This window comes from Ambystoma mexicanum, chromosome 5q (genome assembly GCF_040938575.1).
Source record: "Ambystoma mexicanum isolate Mex_15411 chromosome 5q, UKY_AmexF1_1, whole genome shotgun sequence".
In the NCBI taxonomy this organism is placed as follows: Eukaryota; Metazoa; Chordata; class Amphibia; order Caudata; family Ambystomatidae; genus Ambystoma; species Ambystoma mexicanum.
In genome coordinates, this window is record NC_090933.1 from 1,307,619,521 (window position 1) to 1,307,633,360 (window position 13,840).

General features: G+C 45.2%; 1 protein-coding gene across 1 annotated transcript in view; it reads right to left on the bottom strand.

Moving 5' to 3' along the window:
- The window catches only part of DGAT1 (diacylglycerol O-acyltransferase 1), a 1,493,476-nt gene that overhangs the window by 227,734 nt on the left and 1,251,902 nt on the right, over positions 1 to 13,840 (bottom strand). The window lies entirely within an intron of this gene.

The following is a 13,840-nucleotide window of genomic DNA, read 5'->3' on the forward strand; positions in this document are numbered from 1 at the left end:
AAAAAAAATTCTAAATCTGGGCATGTGTGGGCAGATATAGCTGCCCGCCATCATATTTTCCAAAAATTGGGCTTGGATGTCAAACACGGGCCCTACCGGAGCACCGTGAGCATCCACTGCCAAAGTTCCAAAATGGCCGACTGCCGCATGGCATCTACCCAACCCGCGGGATGGAACGAACCAGCTTTGTCATCCGCTCTGTTCAAAAAATTGTTCCAAGGTTCATCGCCAGGCCCGGGCAACATACCGGATTCGTCGCCACTGTTGCGGGTCTCTGTGACCCTGTTAGCGATGCCCGTGAGCCACCAACCCCCACAGACTCAGCCGGAGACATCTGCAGTGTTCGGGCTCCCCGGTCGCACTAACACGGCCGGGAATGCCCCCTTTATTTACAGTTCAAGCGGCGGCGTGCAACGTCACACCGCCGCGTGCTCTTCCCTTAAAGGGGCAGCACCACAGGCCCCAGCCATAACTACACAGCATGGAGCGCTGGCAAGGAGAATGAGCCCCGACCAGCAACAGACAAAACCAGAGAATGTACGCTGCATAACCTTCCTTGCCCTGCGCCGCCCAATTGACAGTTCACCTCACCAGCAGCAGCCGGGGATTAAAAGTTAGAATGTAACATTGTACACGCAGCGATGCACTGACATAGTTATCCTCAAGCGCTGCTCCCCTCCCCCCCTCTGGCTTAATTTATACGTGCAGCTGGATACTAGCTTTGAGTGGGGGACAGGCTGTGGAAATTACACTGCCCATTAGGAAGAGGTGAGCAATAATAACAGGCTTCAACTGCCGAAGGGAGGAGGCGTATCTTGTGCAGCTCCTGGAGGTACTCAAGACTGCTAAGCCGGAATGCGTTCCGAGATCCCTGACATTAGGTTAGTGTGAAGGTAAAGACCGGGCCTTAGCTGTAACTTCACCCAGCTGTAACAATAAATAAGTCAGCACGACTCCACGGTGGGGAATGGAATCTTGATCAAAGCTCGCACATGTGGCACATTGGTCACTTGTATACAGTTACCTACAAGTATACAAGCAACTCCATATCGAGCGCTGGAGCCTTGTTCTCGTCACAGCTGTAGGCTGAGGCACACGCTGCCATGACTGCACAGCGCCCCCGCCCACCCTACCATTATCAGAATCTAGTAAGCTTAACTCGCAGGGCAACAGCGCAGCCGGGGATTGGGCTAGCGGGATGACAGTATGCTGCTAGTGAAACATGGCAATATAGACTTGTGGAGCAATACTCACGTTGCTGTTGGTTGCGGGCTAGACATCGGATATGGTCTAGCAGGAGTCTGTGCAGGTCCTGAATTTTCCCCACCCCACACATAAGTACAGTTACTACTAGCCAGATACCCGCGTCTACAGACTCGGACCGCAGACACCATGACAGAAGGGTCGGGACACAAGAAGTGCTGTACGATTGACAAGTATACAACCCCCCCCGCCCCCAAATACACAGATGCAGCCGGGGAAGGCCCCAGCACCCTGAAACTGATGAAGGAACGACAGGCCCTCCCTATCAACCTGCAGGGTTTGATGGACTCAATACAACGTGGTTTTGCTGCAATAAATGATAAGCTAGATAGGATAACATCCAATGTCACAACATCACAGATGTACTCGGTAACTCGGTTTACATCTGTAAACACATTCCTATGCTTGTGTTCATGACTAAGTCTGCTGTAACAGCGCCACGATGCCCCAGGGCAGTTCTGTGCGCTTTATAAATGCAAATAAATAAATAAATAAATAAATAAAAATAAATCCGCAACCAACTGGAAAAGGCCACCCAACGAATAATAGAAGCCAAGAATCGCATCGGCAGCCCGAAGGATGCGATCACGGCACCGCAGGGCCAAATGACAGCATTATCTAAGGAACTAAGCCTTGTGAAAGCTAAGTGCGAGGACCTAAAATCTAGATCAAGGCGGAACAACGCACATATGGTGGGAGTACCTGAGGGTGTACTCACTGAGCCCATGGAGAAGGCTGTGGAAGACCTGCTACGTGAATTATTGAGGGACCCTGGGTGGTCCCCACTCTTTGTAATTGAACACGTTCATAGGGCACTGGCAGCAAGACCTAAACCCAGTGGCTATCCCAGGCCAGTAATACCCCGTCTGATGTACTACTGTGACAGGGATTTGACATTGCGGGCAGCACGGGAAAATGGGATCCATCATTGTGCGCATCTTCCCGGATTACACTTTAGCTGTACAGCAAAAGAGGCGTACCTTTGCTGGGGTTAAAAAACCTCAGGGAGCGGGGCATTGCTTACGCCATGTTTTACCCAGCTAGATTGCGCATACAGTTTCACAATAAGACTTATTTCTTTACATTACCTGAGGAGGTAACCGCATTTAGTGAGACTCATATCCCAATACCATCTGGTTCAGGAACCCCAGAGACTATATAATATATAGGTATATGTGTGTGGGATAACGAGGACGAGGAACGCTGTTGCTTGGAAAATTGTTTGAACAATGAAATTATGTGCGACTGCTGCAAATGCTATGGACCATTAGGTTACCCCAACCTAAAGTTTGACAAGAATACAACAATGGTGTTCCATAAACATGCGCTGTTACATTCATATAACAGTAAGACTAGTCGAATTACAAGAATCTTAATATTTTATTCTGTGATTGATACTGCTGTAGCCGCCATGAGGCACAGTATCTAATATAAGTCACACCTTGTACAGAAAATAGACATTCATTCATGTCATTTACGAATTGATAAACAATGTTTGGACCATTGACAAAAACTAAAAACAATTCAAAAAGCCATACCAATATATAAATGGTTCATCCAATGAAGTTAACCAACCAATAGAATTGATGAAATTGTGTATAATGAGAAATGTATAATATGGAACAAGGAAAAGAAAAAAAAAAGGGAGGAAAAGGGGTTTCAGGAAAAACAGAAGAAAAGGAGACAAGAAAAAAAACAAGACAATTATTCACTACATACTATATATGTATACTATGTAATCCGTCAACCTTTAAATCACAGTTCAAACAAATGTTCCTCTGAGCCCAAAAAGCAAAAAATATTGCATCTTCTAAGGGGTCAGCCACCACATTCTTGAATGGAGGTGATAACAATCAAGTAGCAAGATTAGGCATCAAAATCTGGTTGAAATTCTCCAAATATCATGAAGCCACCCGACATTGGTATTAAATCAGCAAACATCACAATATGTGTGTTTTATTACAGAGAACCAATGATTACAAAATGTCTTCTAGTCATGATTTGATCAAAAAATGTATACCGTGAACCCATAAGGTTCGCATAATCAGAGGATCTACGTTTCTTATAGTCAGCCTTCTAATAGTATCCACGTAATTGTCCACTTAGGTGAAATACATGCACAAGTTTATATACTAATCAGAGCTTTGATGAAAAGCCACGCGTGACATAGTGCATGTTAAAGAATAGCTCACTAGACCAATGCGAGTTCCAAAAACATACGCGCTAACTGATTTTAACTCGCAATGTAACACCTAGACCACTTGATCAAGGTATGATGAGAGTTCTTGTATTGGTTTCGTTTTGCCTCTGTCTTAAAGAAGGACAATAAAATAGGCTGCAAATATATGTTACTTGCCAAATGGTAAATTGACAATTCATGCAGATTCGCGGCAAAGCGTTAGCACGTATGTTTACCTTGTAATGTATTAACAACGCTGATCATGTGGAACAGCCGTAGTGCATTACCCGTACAGATGGCTAGGTAGCAAACCTTGACAAGGATGTAAACGTTGTGTTTGTACAATTTCTATGCTGCACTATGCTCCCCCAAAGGTGAGGCTGGGGTCATGAAATTGAGTATCTAGAAGGTATTCCCACAACTATTCTATCAGCAGACACGTGGGTTACTAGAAGAGCCCTTGGATATAGTAGAGATGAAAACAGCCATTAAAGAAAGCAACGGGGTCTGATGGACTGGTTTAGAGGAGATTGGCCCGGCCTATTGACGGTCTGGACCGAAGCCCTTGAGAACGGAATCCTGCCCGAATCAATGCAGGAAGCTATATTTATTGTGTTATTAAAGCCAGGCAAGGCAACAAACGAATGCAGCTCATATAGACCACTGCCACTTATAACGCCAAAATATATGCGAAAATCCTGGTCTCGCACCCCTCTGATGCCACATACGGTACACTAGGACCAGGCAGGTTTTATACCAGGGAGATAGACAGCATTAAATATACGCTGGATGTATAATGTTATCTCACAAATCCTGCAAGATCGCAAGGGAGGAGCGGTCGCACTGGACATGCAGAAGGCTTTCGACACAGTGTCATGGCCCTTCATGTTTAGAGTACTAAGTACTTATGGGTTTGGGCCTAACTTTATAAAATGGTTGGCAGTCTTGTACTACCACCTATTTGCTAGAGTATACACTAACGGCATACTTTCACCCAAGTTAGAACTAAGCGGGTGGGGAGGGGCACTATGCAGGGGTGCCCACTTTCCCCTCTGTTTGCCCTAATTGTAAAGCCGCTAGCAGACTTGATACAAGCCTGCTTCGGTAAAGCTGGTGTTTACATCAGTGGCCATCCTGAACTTATTACGCTGTATGCAGATGTTAAAATGTTGTACGTGGATGATCCCGAATGCCATTTACACAGATTATTAACTGCAGTGCAGGAGTTTGGCAAATATTCAGGTTTGCAATTAAATAGCAGTAAGTCTGAACAGGGTTGGACTGGGACAAGAAATAGGTCTGGTCACCCAAAAAAAAGTGTCCCACCCCTCGCCTCAAAAAAGTGTCCCACCCCTCGCGACCCTTGACCACTGAGGACATCACCAGAAGTGATGTCATTTGACCCCACCCCAAAGTGATATCCCAGGAAGCGATGAAATGCAACCTTTCACCCCTTGACAAAACAGGAAGTGGCATCAAATAGCATTGTTCCTAAGTACACTAAATTACTGTGAATCCAAGCAGACGTCCAAGGCCAAATGATGTTATTGTATAGCACTTACGCTTAAGCTCTTTTATAGAAAAATATGCATACAATATCACCAAACCTGTGTTCGTACTCATTTATCGACCTAAGTTGGATGAAAGAAGTTTTAAATTGTTTTTTGTTTTTTTAATCTCAATTTTTTTTCTTCCAAACCAGCCCAAGCATGGCCAGAAACCAGACACCACTCCCCAGGGACGATTTCGGCCAAGCCACGGGCCAAAAGGCCAAGGGGCCAATCCGATCCAGCGTCTGAAATATTTCAGAAAACGGCCGAGAAACTAGTAATACCGGCGGCCTACACTGGTCTCCTCAGAGCATCACATCAAATACCTTGGGATAGAAGTAGCATGTACTCCCGCCCCGACTAGATCCCTCAATTATGACACAGGTGATGAAAATAACCGCCAAACTGGAAAGACGGAAACATCTCCACTTATCATTGGCTGGAAGGATCGCATTAATAAAAATGATTTTACCAAAGCTTTTGTATCTTTTCAGTAACATAATGTGGCCAGGATGGCCATTTTTTAAAGGAAATAGCTGTGTTCTGCTCTTCACTTGTATGGCAAGGCCATGTAAGATTAAAATGGCAATGTCTCACGCAACCACATGAAGCGTGTGGGCTCTCTGCTCCCGATTTTGAATGATATCATTTAACTGTGCAGCCATATTTCGCGTCATACTGGATGAACAGGATTCAGGACCTCTGCATGTAAAGTTAGAGAGACATAGTGCCACCCCGGGCCCAATGGTGCATTTGTTGGTGGGAAATGGGCATCAGAGGGCACACCAGTTAGACCCGGTGGAAACCACACGACAAGCATGGACTAAACTAATGGCACGCACTAAAAACAGTGCTGTATGATAAAGAAGTGCCCATTTGGGACCTTTCGGTCCTGAACCCCCTTCGAGATAAGTCAAGAGCAACACACTGGAATACTTCTGGTGTGCAAAAACTGGGAGATCGGTTTGTGAAGGGCATGTTTATTACATGGGATGAGATAAGGACACGCATCGGTGACGCACCACTTCAACAACTGCACTACTACCGGGTTTGCGCAGCGATATCGAAGTGTGGCCGTTATTCCCCAGAGCCGACACCACATCCCTGCCTCACCTACATAATAGCACAAAACACGGGGAAGAATCTATGTCCTTGCTATATCAGAGTGCAAAGACATCCTGAGCACTTCAATCAGCTCATATTAAGGACAAGTGGGAAAGAGACCTGGGTACTCCCATCATGGATTCATGCTGGACGCAAGTCTGCAAAATGACCAAACGGGTGTCTCTGAACTGTAGCTATAGGCTAATGCACTTTAAACTCCTCAACAGAACACACTAAACACCTGCAAGGTTAAGAAAACGGTTTTCAACTTCATGTGATGCAACGTAAACTGGTCAACTTGGGCCTTGTATTAGCCAAGAGAGTCATTCTTCTTCGATGGACAAGGAAAGAGGCTCCGTCATTAAAAGACTGGTTTCAAGATATGATATGGGCCAATGATATGGAAGAGGTCTTTATAAACTTGCAGACAACCTCTTGTCGTCCTAGAGACATTTGGGCCGATTTCCGATCGCACCTCACACTTGTACGGAAGACAACAGTGTGTGAAATTTTCAAAGTCGAGCTGGCAATTACTCACCTAACTTCATACAGAAATGGTGATATGCTGTGCTGCTAAACTGTACTGTTAGCATGTGCAATAAATGAAGTTTTTACAAAAACGTTAACTCCTATGATTTTCAAAGTCTTACTGATTGTTAAATAACTGTCATTCACTCCTAGTGAATCTTACAGAGTGGATTGGATTTTTCTTTGTTGTATCTTTTTCCATGAGCTATTGGAGTGAGTTTGAGATCGTGTAGGTTCCTTAAATTGTTTAACTACAGTCTTACTTACCTCATAGTACCATGTTATTTGTGGTTACATTATGCAAAATGTGCAAGTGTATACGCACTCAGTATATTGGGGGTCATTCTGTTACGACTCTATTACTGCACTGTCGTACTAACTGTTTGGTGGGGAGGTGTAATATTTTCCTCCAGCAAAAGGCTGGAGGAAAATCCACCACCTTACTGCCAAATCCACCCAAACCCCCCAAAAACACAAACATTGGCAAAGAAAACACAAACATCGGCAGAATGCTGGCGTAATTATCGCTGGTGGTAATTCCACTGTAATCCCCACCCCCATATAGTCCTATGAAGAAATGGGGAATTACACCGGCTACCACCACTTGTAATCCAGCAGTAAATCTGCTGGACCAACTGGCAGTAACAGGAATTCTGTGTGCGCTTGTGTGGGCTTAATTGAGCCCTGATAGCAGCCTTACCATTGAGAAAGTTGAAGAGTTGCCCTTAATTACTCAGTATTGTTTCCACCAGGGTAAGCCCCGGAAAGTTAGCAGGAAACCCTCTAAGCTAGCAGTGGGCCAGTGACTCACCATATGGACACATGATTGAGGCAAACCATCCTAATTCTTGTATTTAGGACAAATTATTGCTACGGTCACCATAGATTTCAATTAAGCATAGCGTCGTATTGTTTGTCAACATATTAAATCTACCAACCATTGCATACAAGATTAGTTACCATTCTCACATAGAACCCAGTTTCCGAAATGATCTGCAGTAAAGTAATCCCTCATTCCTGGTGCCAGATATGCAGATCTATAGCCAATTAGTTGTCTTCAGAATACATTAATAACCTTCATTTAATGTTCTTTCCGAATCATTAGTCCTCCCTCCCACTGAGTCCTCATCTTAGATAGGTCGTCTCCCAGAACCATCTGTCCTTGAGAACTTTTCACCATCAGGGCAGCAGTGAGGCTCGGAATCTGCTCTGCTTGGTGTCCAAGACGCTGTATGGCTTGTCAGGGTGAGACATAAAGCCAGACCTAGCCCGAGATCTCAATTCAGCTTTAAGCTATCTGCCAAACGGGGCAGGTTGAGAGGGCGACCTGTGGGAGTGGGGACTAATCTATGTGAAGGAATATTACAAAGAGGCAAGTAATGTGTTCTTCAAGCAAATCCTCCCTCCCACGGATTCCCCATTTTAGCAGTACAAAAACCTGGAGCTGATCAGAAAAACACCACCTACATCAAAATACTGTGAAGGACTTCCCTGCTAAAGAGCACATCCTGACCTGATCAGGAATGCAGGGAATGTTCGGCATGTGTATGCAGGGAGGCCCACGTACCAGCTTGACAGATGTCCCGCACAGGGGCACCTGCTCTGCAGAGGGATGTAGCAATCAAGCATCTGGTGCAATGAGCTCAGAGACCCTCGGGTACCTCTTTCACAGCCGGATGGTAGCAGAGATAGGGAGGACCATCCACCTGGACACAGTCTGCTTGTTTACATCCCTGCCACCCAAGGTAACATACAAAGAGCTGGTGATCCTTCAGGAGGTCTTTACTTTGAGAGATAATAGCGAAGAGCCTTCGTGGGGTCCAGTCACTGAAACTGCTCCTCCACTTCAGAAGGATGAGGTGGAGGGAAGAAAACCAGAAGATTGATCTTTTGGGAAAGTGAACATTTGATGAGCTAAACCTGTAGCATCACCTTTTCCTCTGAGAAAACAAGGTAAGGTGGTATAACAGAGCCTGGCGCTCATTCACATAGACAAAGTGATGACAACCAGGAAAACTACCTTTAGGACAAGCAATCTCAAAGAACATGAATGGAAAGGCTCAAATTGAAGAGTCATAATAAATGAAACCTGGTTAAAATCCCTTACTGGGAAAAATAAACTCCTTTGGGGGAACCCACTTTGATAGTGCCTGGAAACCCCTGCATAATACTGGGGACAGTGAAGAGCAAGGCTTGCTTGGTGGTCCTCTAATAAAGCAGTGACCAGATACCCCTCCTCAGTACCAATGTCAAGGCCCTGCTGGGCCAATGAAAGCAGACAATCCAGCACAGCGGATGAAGGGCAGATCAAGGGATCCAACACTAACTTCCAGGACCTTGCCAGAGAGGTCCAACTCCTTATAGTCAAATTTGAACATTAGGCACTGTGTGCTTATTCCTGGTTTTGAATGATACATTAGTGAAATATGACTATACCACTCCATATTTAATCACTGAAAAGCCCAGAATTGTTATATATCCATGTGTATATGACTCTTGTATAAAAAACTGAATTTGTAAAAATCAAGATTTCATGCCTTGAGAAAGCCTGCAAACAAAATGGGCACGTGCCCCAATTGGTAATCTGATGGGACTGCTTTCCCTGTGAATGCAACAGGATATAGAGCAATGTTGATACTTTATGAATGCAACAGATATGTGGTACATTGGTACCTTATGAATGACAGACTATGTACCTTATAATTGTAACAAGATACATTGATCTTGTGGAACACTATTTTTAAAGAAGTCATACAAGCACTCTGAAGAATTGAACAGGGGCTTTCAGTCAATAAATACAGAATGTCAGAATGATACTTCAGTAATGTTGTATAACTCAAAACCAGGAATAAGTGCACATTGCCAAACTATCGTTCAAATTTGCCTGTGTAATAAGACTGTCAAGTGAATAACAGTCTTCGTTAGGCATCTGCAGCTTAATTAGACAATTTGTCAAACCAACTATAATAGAGCTAACCATTTAACAAGAAATATGGCTAGGCGCAGTGCTCAATATTCACTGCTCTTAACTGACTCTTTATAGCTCAGCCCCTTGGCAGCAAAGCATGCAGGTTGCGGCTATTGGGACTCCGGAGGAGGACTTAGCTCCCTTGATTGGGGGCTCAGATTCACTCTCATTGGAAGACTCCACCGAGGACAGAGTGAATTGTTCAGAAGTGCTAGGAATCATGTACTCTGGGCCCAATCAAGGATGATCAGGATCAAAGCGGACCTTAACTGCCATAGCCTTCTTGGAATTAGCAGAACAACAAGATCTGTAGAGGAGTTCAAGGTTTCACTCGACAATGGGTCCCCACACCTCCCGGACGAGATTATTCCCTGGAACAGAGCAACGTCTATTGACACTAGTAGCATAGAAGGCAAGTTGATTCGTCCTCCAAAGGACAGAAATCTTATTCAAAACGTCATGGCTGAGCTCTCACTCGTGGGAGGCTGACCTGCAACTGCTCGGGGATTCCCAAACCATGTTCCTTATTCCCACAACAAGGGCAGCTGACACATCCTCTCGAGCACAGGACGACAGTTGTATCACTTCCCTGCACAAAGGCCGCAACCTTGTTTATCAAAATCAGGCAAACCCCCTGAGACGTACGGCTACCAAAGCCAACAGCCTGATGACTTGTGGGGCAGAGAAAGGACTGAACGGCCAGACTCGGAAATGGTAAGGGTTGTTCACCATCACAAGCCTTAGGTACTTCCTAAGATGAATTGGCACATGGAAGCAGGCATCCTGAAGGTCCAGTGACAAGCCAGTCCTGCAGATGGAGAGCTTGGAGGGTCTGGGTTGAAGCGACCAGCTTCCTGGGCTGTTCATATACTGCGGACAATTTATACCAAATTTTGCCACACCACGAGTTGCAGAAAGAAAACAAATAATGGACTTTGAGAATGCAGGAAACGGCTCTTATCAAAAAAGAATTATCAAGGGAAACATTGGCCTACTTTGATCCTAACTGGACATGGATATCCTAGTGGATGGCAATCCTGTGCAGACTGGGGGTCTATGCGCACAAAGATGGGGTGAACTGTCTGGTTGCCTACATCAGTCTAGCACTCACCCCTACCAAGCAGAGGTATTAACACATAATAAAAAAATGCCATAGCCAAAGTGTGGGGAGGTCAGCATTTCCATCTGTACATGTATGGATACCTTCAGTCAACTATCCCTTGAGGGCTGCCTTTCATGGAATCTGCTTTTCAGCCCCCCCACGAAGAATTGAAAAAGGGCTTCCTCAGCTACAAGAATACCAATATAAAAGTTGAATATTGTCCAGAGGCCGGCCACAGAGAATAAAAGAAAAAGCAAAAAAGATTATATATATATATATATATATATATATATATATATATATATATATATATGGATGCTGGTGGAACGCGCTTGTCTCATTGCGCTGTGAATATAAGATTGGAGCTGCCACTCAGGAAGAGGAGCACCTACAAATAGACATGCATGTGCTTTTGACGGGTTGCATGCCACTCATGATAGAGGGGACTTCAGGCCAGTATATGTGGAGGCAGCTGCGCCTGATGACCTCAGTTCAGGTCCCAACCAGCTGCAAGGAGGAGCAGGTGGGAAGAGTAAATGAGCCATCTGTGGAAGGATTTTTTCCTTCCACAGAATCCTCACCTTAGATAAACTCCCATAGCAGTACAGAACTTGGACAACAAGAACATGACCTACAGCAGAAAATTCTAGACAACGGCTTCACCAAAATAATCATCATGTCCTTGCAAAGAATTCAGACAATGCTTGGAAAACATGCGCATGGAAGTCCATGTAGCCTCCAGACAATGTACAGCACAGAGCTACCCCTTTACAATGTGTAGTAAGTTGCTGACCCCTGGCCAAACTACCCAGGTACATCTTTCCCAACCAGATCGTAAAACTGATGCAGACAATCCACATGGAAAAGGTCTGCTTAGTAACAGAACTTCACATACAGGCATCAGTGTAAGTTACAAGAGATGTCCAAGAGCCGACATGAGAGTTCCCTGGGATCCAGACAGTGAAACCACCCCTCTGTCTTAGAAGGGTGAGGCTGGTAAAAGAAAACAAGATGATTGATTTTTTAAAAAAGGAAAGTGCAACATAACCTGGGTAAGTTAATTAAGTCTGACCCTCAGGGTAACCTCCTCGGAGAAAACAAGGAAGGGAGGATTAACAGATAGAGCGTTGAGTTTACTTACCGGTCTGGTGGAGTAAATAGCAACCAGGAAAGTCACTTTCATAGTGAGCAATCTCAAGGAGCAGGAATGCAAATGAAGCCGGACATGGTTCAAGAACATGGTATAAATCCCATGCAGCTACAATACACAATAGTACCCAAATTGATTGTTTCCAATTGACCGTATGTCAAATAGGGCCGAATTCGACCAGTACCATTCCATTGTTTGGAAACTACCAATTTGGGTAATCACTACCAAACATGGAGAGTGGGGGTGTCCCACGGGGGGACCAGGGAGGGGGCACAACAGTTATCACGGGGGACTAGGCACGGGGTGGAGGGCACAAGACCAAACATGGAAAAACAAGGGCTAGACGGGTACCGCACAATCTGGTAACAAGCAGGGGCATTGGAAGGTGGGCCTTGGGGAGGGAGGCCAGCATTTACCTGCTGCTGTTCGGATTGGCCATAATCAGCAATCCAAGGACCAATCACGCTATGGCAGGGGGGACACACAAAGGTGAGGATGTTACAGGCCGTAATCTGAGGCTGTGCCTGGTATATCCATAATTACAAATAACAATTCTCAACCAGGAATGCCTGTGAATAATGGACACGGTGCCCATCACCCACCTATGGAATCGTGGAAGTTTTCTGCCACAGTGAGATAGCACGGCAGGCCAGCGCTGGATTAAAGAGAAGCATGGCCTCCCAAGGATGATCATCTCCCAAAATATCAGTCTGATCACCATAGGTCTAATGCTGGGGTCTGCCACTTTTGGCTCTGCAGATGTTTTGGACTACGACTCAACATGGTCCTCACAATTGTCTAGGCTGTTTAGGGTTGATGGGAATTGTAGTCCAAAACATCTGGAGAGCCAAAGGCTGCAGACCACTAGTGGGTGCAGCCAGTCCTAGAGATTCAACCACATTGGCAAGGCTCCTCTGAAAGGACATCTGAGCGACATGCGGGAGGTTGGGAAAATATGCATCTCAGGTGAGCTGTCGAACCCGCTGGCATCTCTTAGACTAGATTCAAACTGGCAAGGTACACATCCCGATTCTAAAATTTCTCTTGAAAGTTATGCCCTTGACAGGAGTCAATGGCATCAAATCCATTAGTTATGGGGCCTCCTCCTTCACAAAGATCTAACCCAGCTTCAAGAATAAGAGGACCTGGCTCCTCCAGTGGCAACAAGGCCGAAGCCATCAGCGCTAGGGCCCCAACAAAAAAATGGAAAACATGAGCCTAAATTCCTCCCACTGTCTCAGCAGGGAAGGCTTAGTGGGGAAAGGTATCTGTGCAGGAAAGGACTCCTCTGAGGTATTATCTTCACTGGAGAGGGTGCGATTGCCTAGTTTCCTCGTGGATGACAAAGTAGAAGGAAGTCTGCAGCAATTGGGAGAACGTAACCTTTTCCTGAGCTGCGGTTTGTCCTTCTTAGCCAGAGGGGTGTTTTGCTCTGGACATCACGACAGGATTGGACCCTCTTCAAATGATCCATTGTTGGCAACTTAGACTGCGTCCATTTCACACCAAAGTAATCGTTCTTACCATTTGTAGTACCCAAGGACACAGCAAAGGGGCAGTTGTTGAGGGATCATTTGGGGATATGCCCTACTACCCATATGGTCCCATGGCTGTTAGCTCTGTGAAAAATGTGATTTGTCTTTCACCATTAGCTTCAATTCGGCTGGATATAGCATAGCGAGGATCTCTTTAGTGCACCACTTAATGTCTGTATAAATGCTCTCCTTTGCTGTCTAGATGAAGTTCACCAGTCTCATTTGCACCCCGTAGTACTGCATCAAGGTAACAATACTTCAGCACTAGTCGCAATCTGGTCGAGGTGTGCTCTGTGAGGAGGAGTGTAAGGGGTCGGGAACCTAGTATTCAAGAATTGCGCTCATTCGCAACATGCTGGGCGGTTGCACAAGAGGTAGACATTGATGTGCACGCTTTTCACCATACATGGCCACTGGTAGTTAGATAGTGATGCCACGGCACCAACAATGCAAATGTGAAG